Source organism: Callorhinus ursinus, unplaced genomic scaffold (genome assembly GCF_003265705.2).
Source record: "Callorhinus ursinus isolate GAN/ISIS: 27379988/994484 unplaced genomic scaffold, GSC_fseal_2.0 scaffold29, whole genome shotgun sequence".
Taxonomy (NCBI): Eukaryota; Metazoa; Chordata; class Mammalia; order Carnivora; family Otariidae; genus Callorhinus; species Callorhinus ursinus.
Genome location: NW_027397091.1, coordinates 13354850 through 13361230, shown reverse-complemented (window position 1 = coordinate 13361230; position 6381 = coordinate 13354850). Strand labels below are relative to the sequence as shown.

The window sequence follows — 6381 nt, the reverse complement described above, 5'->3', positions numbered from 1 at the left end:
CTGGAAGTGTGGAGCCAGGCTCAGATGCTAAGAAGTCCTCCAAGTTGAGCAAGAAGATGCCAGAGCTGTGGGATTCCTGCTTAAAAAAAAAAAAAAAAAAAAAAAAAATCCAGGGTCAAGATGAAGAAAGGACTTGGAGAACAAGGTGAGGCTTGAGGTTTGAGCCTCCGTGAGCTATCTTCTGATCCTCCCTGCAAAGACAACTCTTTTTTTTTAAACATTTTATTTATTTGACAGAGAGTGACAAAGCGAGAGGGAACACAAGCAGGGGGAGCAGGAGAGGGAGAAGCAGACTTCCCGCTGAGCAGGGAGCCCGATGCAGGGCTTGATCCCAGGATCCTGGGACCATGACCTGAGCCAAAGGCAGACGCTTAATGACTGAGCCACCCAGGTGCCCCTGCAAAGACAACTCTTAGGTAGTGTACCTCTCCACCCTCTGGCCTCAGCTTCTGTTTCTGTTTGGTGTAAAATTGTTTATTCAAAAGATCTTTATTGAGCTCCTGCAATGTTCCAGGCACTGTTCTAGACACAGAGGAAATCACAGGGAACACAGCAGACAGCTCTGTCCTTGCTCTCGGCGGCAGGTCAGGCATGAGCATCTGACAACTTACATCTTGGGATGCTAAACCAGGCAAGGGCTTCTGCTGACTATGAATACCTTTTGTCCCCATTTCTTAGGGTATCACAGGGAGATCTATCCCTGTGTCTGCCTTACTAGTTGTAGTGGAGATGGCTAGCTGGCCATGAAAATTTGTTCCCCACCTCCTTAGCAACGCAGCTGGAGCTGGGAGGTGGATACCCAGCCAGCCTCTTTATAACCCAGCTCAGTGTGGACTTGTGAGTACTTCTAGCCAATGGAATGTAAGTGGAGGTGCTGTGAACCATTTCAAGGTCAATGCTTTTAAGAAGTGGCTGTGCCTGCTCATACTTGCTTTTCTTTCAACAAAGCCCTAGGGTGTAGATGTTTGTCCTTGAATCACCATAGTGAGGACAGCCACTTGCCCAGTGAATAAGTAAATTGCTACTCTATTTGCTGCATTTGGGGGTGTATTTGTTGCAGGTCTTTGGCCCATCTTTAAGTAATACACATCTCTTAGGTTTTATTTGAGAGCATATCTCCGTATCTCTCTTCCAAGTTCGTTTTTAACTCTCAGGAATCCTTTTTCTTTCCTACCTTTTAGTCTAGTTATCCTGATTCCTTCTAATTCTTTCTGCATTTTGTTGTTGTTGTATGTTTCTACTCCTCTTGGGACATTTTACATTATGTTTCTTCTTTTTTTTTTTTTTTGGTCATAATTCTGACAGTTACTTAAACCCCATTCTTTTTTTTAAAAAAAGATTTTATTTGTTTTATTAAAGAGAGAGAGAGAGCACATGAGCCAGGGGGAGGAGCCCAGAGGGAGAGGGAGAAGCAGACTCCCTGCTCAGCAGGGAGCCCGATGCAGGGCTCCATCCCAGGACCTTGGGATCATGACCTGAACCGAAGGCAGAAACTCAACCAACTGAGCGACCCAGGAGCCCCTAAACCCCATTGTGATGCAGCTGTCTAATGAATGATTACCTTAATATATAAAGATCTCCTTGGGGAGCCTGAGTGGCTCAGTCGGTTAAGCATCTGCCTTCAGCTCAGGTCATGATCCCAGGGTCCTGGGATCGAGCCCCACATCGGGGCCCTTAGTTAGTAGGGAGCCTGCTTCTCCCTCTACCCACTGCTTCCCCTGCTTGTGCTCTCTCTCTGTCAAATAAATAAATAAAATCTTCAAAAAAAAGATCTCCTACAAAGCAATAGAAAAATGGGAAAAGTATATAAATAGGTGCTTCACAGAAAAAGTAAATACAAATAGGACTTACATGAAAAAGTACTACTTTACTAAAATAAGAGAAATGTGAATAAAATTTGATTGAGATATTTTTTCAACTATTACCCTGGAAAAGATAAAGAGTATATTAATAATACACTATTGACAAGAGTGTGGGGACATAGGCACCCTCATATAGAGCTGTAGGGAGTGTAAATTAGTACATGTTCAAAGAGCAACTTGGCAATATCTAACAAAACTGCAAATGCACTTCACATTTTGCCTAGCTAATCAATTTATAGGAAGTTATCTTACAGATACTTTTATGGGTACAAACTTATGCATGGTCAAACTTATTTATTGCAGTTGCCATAATTGTAAAATATGTCTATATAACCAAGAGGTTATCATTGAGGCCAAATTATGGTATGTCCAAGAATAGGACTATTTAGAGCCTTATGCCCAGATAGGGATATATTAAGTGAAAAAAAAAAGTAGAGAATAGTGTCTAGTACACTATTCTTTGGGTAAAAACATACATACATAAATATATGTGGTAATATAATATAATGTAATAGGTGCATATACATGGTCATATACTATATATATGATTGTGCATTTATATGTATATTTGCCCATATAATATATACACAATATATATTAAACACTATATATACATATGCCCACACATATATATACACACATACACACACACAGATTCATAGAGGATATATTTGGGAAGTTGTGCAGAAACTGGTCACATTCTTTGCTATATGGAGGAAAATTAGGTAGATGTGGGCAGAGGAAGGATGGAAACTTTTCACAGAATATATATTTCTAATTTTGAACCAAAAAATAAGAAATCTACTCAAAAAGGAAATAAAAGTATTTCCTAAACCTCTTATCTTTCTGTTACAACTATTTACTCAACTAGAGTCATTATTTGGACTGGGACCTTGGTTCTTGAACATTTTGGGAATTATGGTCACTTTTACAGATCTGCTGAGATCCATGGATGAAGAATGTACACAATTTCATATTCAATCCCAGGGTATCCATGAACCTCTTCAGCTCAGTTACAAACTCCAGGTTAATAACTCCTATTAAAAAAAAACAAAAATAGGGGTGACTGGGTGTCTCAGTCGTTAAGCATCTGCCTTTGGCTCCAGGTCATGATCCCAGGGTTCTGGGATCGAGCCCCACATCAGGCTCCCTGCTCAGCGGGAGGCCTGCTTCTCCCTCTCCCACTCCCCCTGCTTGTGTTCCCTCTCTTGCTGTGACTCTCTCAGTCGAATAAATAAATAAAATCTTAAAAACAAACAAACAAACAAAAAGCAGGTAAACAATGGAAGGCAAAGGAGAGGATCTTATGTCTCTATTTCTCTTGTCTTTCCATCTTAGAAACTCTCCCACAATGTTTATCTCATTGTTCTTTGTTTTAGAACACCCACCCTCCTTTATACCTAATTTTCTGGATTTCTTTGTGATTCTCCTTTAAAAAGAAGCCTTAAAAAATTATACAAGTTCTGTGATTATGTTTTTAAATAGACTTCCCCTTAATTTCCTACCTCTTCTTGGAAATTGATTTCCCCTTGACACACTTTCAGAAACACACTTTTGCTCACCCCTGGGGCTCACTTTGGAACAACTGTTCTTTTTCCTGTCCTTGAACTCATTTAATATAAGCCTTGTGTCCCTCTTTACTTTGCTATTAGTATGCTCACTGTAACCCAAATTTGGAAAAAAGTTTCTTAAAACGAAGCCCCAAGAACCAGCATTTAAATTCCTCCCACTAAAAATAAATAAAAAATTCCTCCTACCTTTGTAAAATTATAGAGTAATTAGAGAGACTCTTTATTCTCATTATCCAATACTCATAGAATCCCATAGGAGAAAAAAAGACAAAAAACCACTCAGCTGCATCCCTCCCCCAAGAATTGCACTTGACTGACTAAAACCCTTCTGTTGGGGCAGTCCAATTACTACTTCGTCCAGAAGTACAAATGGCTGGCCCCTTGCCTCATTCAGTTTCCCGTAACTTGGAAAATCTTTCTGCACTCTAGAGTGCTTTGTGGGCTGGGATGAGGCTATGGTTGTGACTTCACGACAGCCCAACTCCTCCCTCTGCCCAACTCAGCTTCCCTCCCTCCCTCCCTCCCCGATGCTGTCCCAAGAGACCCCTGCAGCAACCACCGGCACCTAATTCCCCATCTCAGAGTCTCTTGCCTAGGGAACGCAGGACTGTAAAACTCTCAGACATCGAGTCATTCTAGAAAACTGCTTCCATGGTAGCTAATAGTGCAACGAACATCAGTTGTTTTTACCAGCACAGCATCCTTACCCCTCTTCTCATATCAGCCTCAAATTATGCCCACAACCCTTCCTCTCTGCCCATGCTACAGTGGAGCTGAGCCCACCCCAATCCCCAGCCCCCCGAGGGGCTTTGTGACTTAGGCCTAGCCAATCAGAGCAGCCAATTCCCTTGGCCACTGTGATTGGTTGGGGATGGCACATGACCACAGCTAGGCCAAGAAGAACCCTTGCTAGGATTTATGCTTCAACCAGCGGGATGAAAAAGCCCTCTTTGTACTGGAGTGCCGAACTGACTGGCTGAAAGAAAATTTCAGAAGAGAGCTGGATGAAAAGATGCCTTGATGACATCATTTCACCAGGTGAATCCACCTATTTCTCAACCCAGATCAATTATAAAGTTTCACTTGGGGAGTTAATGCATTCTCTTATTTGCTTAAGCTCATTTGAGTGGGTTTCTCTTATTTGAGACCAAGAGAATCCTGTCGGATTCAGAGGGCTTATCTTTTAATTGCCCTCAGTTAATAATTATAATAATAAAACAAGAATAACGAACATTTCGAGTTAAACTTTTTTCCGAGATGTATCCTTTCCTGCTTCTTAAACAGAGCTCCAGAACTCAACTTTTTTCCTGGATGCCTCTGGGACATTCCTTGTCATACTTCTGGCATCTTACACTAATGCCCACAGGGCTACCTGGGGCCTTGTATCTGTAAGATACAAGGGCTTACTGAGTTGTCATGTCTAATTACTTCGAATTAAAAATCTCTTCCGTTACTGGGGCGCTGGGGTGGCTCAGTGGTTAAGCCACCGACTCTTGATTTTGGCTCAGGTCATGATCTCAGGGTTGTGAGATCAAACCCCACATTGGGCTCTGTGCTGGGCGTGGAGCCTGCTTAAGATTCTCTCTCTCCCTCTCCCTCTGTACCCTCCTCCCCCCCCCCCCCGGAAAAATCTTTCCCATTACTGCCAGGGTGTTGTTCTCTGCCACTTCTCTCTGCTGCCACTATCAGTGCTTCTAGGAACCCATCTCCTCCTCCTTGATTGCAGTTTTGACTTAGAAATCTGATCTCTGAGTTTATTTGAACTGTGTGTAAAGTAAGTGAACAGAGGTTTTGAGCAAATAAATGCCTGATAGGCTCTCCTGTGCTTTAAGTGTGTAAAGTTTTGATATGTGGACATTGGACATTCAGTTGCATTTTATGATTTTTATACTTGTCATGATATAGGTTTCCAATCAGAAAATGTATGGGCCAGGAGACTTCCATATAGGCAAGATGTGATATTCATCCATGCAATCAGAAAACTTGGTTGGTAGAGGGTAGCCTCCATCTGGAATATTGTTCTATCCTGAAAATGATGTTCTCAAATGAATACGTTCCATGTGAATCGGTGACTTTTTGAGTCGAGAAAACTAGAATGAAGCCTACAGTAAATGAGTCCATACATACATGCATACAAACCCAACTAGCTTGTATGCCCAGTGATTTTTCACTTCTATGGGTGTATGGTGTGCTATCCTGGTTACTAATCTTCCTGGGTAATCTGTACATGTCCAGAGATGAAAGTGGAATTTCTAGCATTAAGTTGATGTCTCAGCTTGATTCCAATTGTGTTTGTCTCGTGAACTTGACTTAGAGCAGCCAGGACCTGATGCACTGACTTGTACCTCTAGCACCAAATGAGGAGTCTGGGAGCCTGTAAGCAGGAAGAGGCACATAGACGGGGAAAGGGGAAATTTGCTTCTGTGTTCCCCTGTCTCTGGAGAGCAAAGAGCAGATCTAGAAGGGAGGAAAACGTTCCCAAGAGGGGAGGAAATCTGACAGCCTCAGGTGGTCCAACATCCTCAATTAGCATGAAAATAGCATGCATTAGTTTTGCACAAAGAGAACTACTTTTGACAATCACTTCAGCTCCTCTTTATTGCTTTCGAGTATGTTTATTTTGATGGCTTTTTATTTATTCTTTTTTTTTTTCCAGCGGTACATCAGAAATATGGCCCCGTCTGGAGACAGTACACAACTTGACGCTTTCCACTGCCCTTCCAATCAGGAGCAACTACAGCTGTCGAGGGAGCACTGAAAAAATGTCAATTAGCTATAAAAGTTCCACAAACAAGCATTATGTCTTCCTCTTACGAGTCCCTGGGTGAAGCTCAAAATTGAGCAATAATGTCCACAGTTAAAAATGGTTGTTGGGGGCCCCAGCACTCTCTTTTCCCATTAATAATGGCTTTGGCGCTGGTGCTGGAGTCATTGCACGTGTGGGGGGG

At 42.1% G+C, this 6381-nt stretch overlaps 1 long non-coding RNA gene across 1 annotated transcript; it reads left to right on the top strand.

Moving 5' to 3' along the window:
* Nucleotides 1-4307: 4307 nt before the first annotated feature.
* Nucleotides 4308-6230, top strand: LOC112828039 (uncharacterized). The gene is made up of 2 exons (XR_003209388.2): nucleotides 4308-4471; nucleotides 6090-6230. It is a non-coding gene; the product is annotated as an uncharacterized lncRNA (long non-coding RNA).
* Nucleotides 6231-6381: the final 151 nt, after the last annotated feature.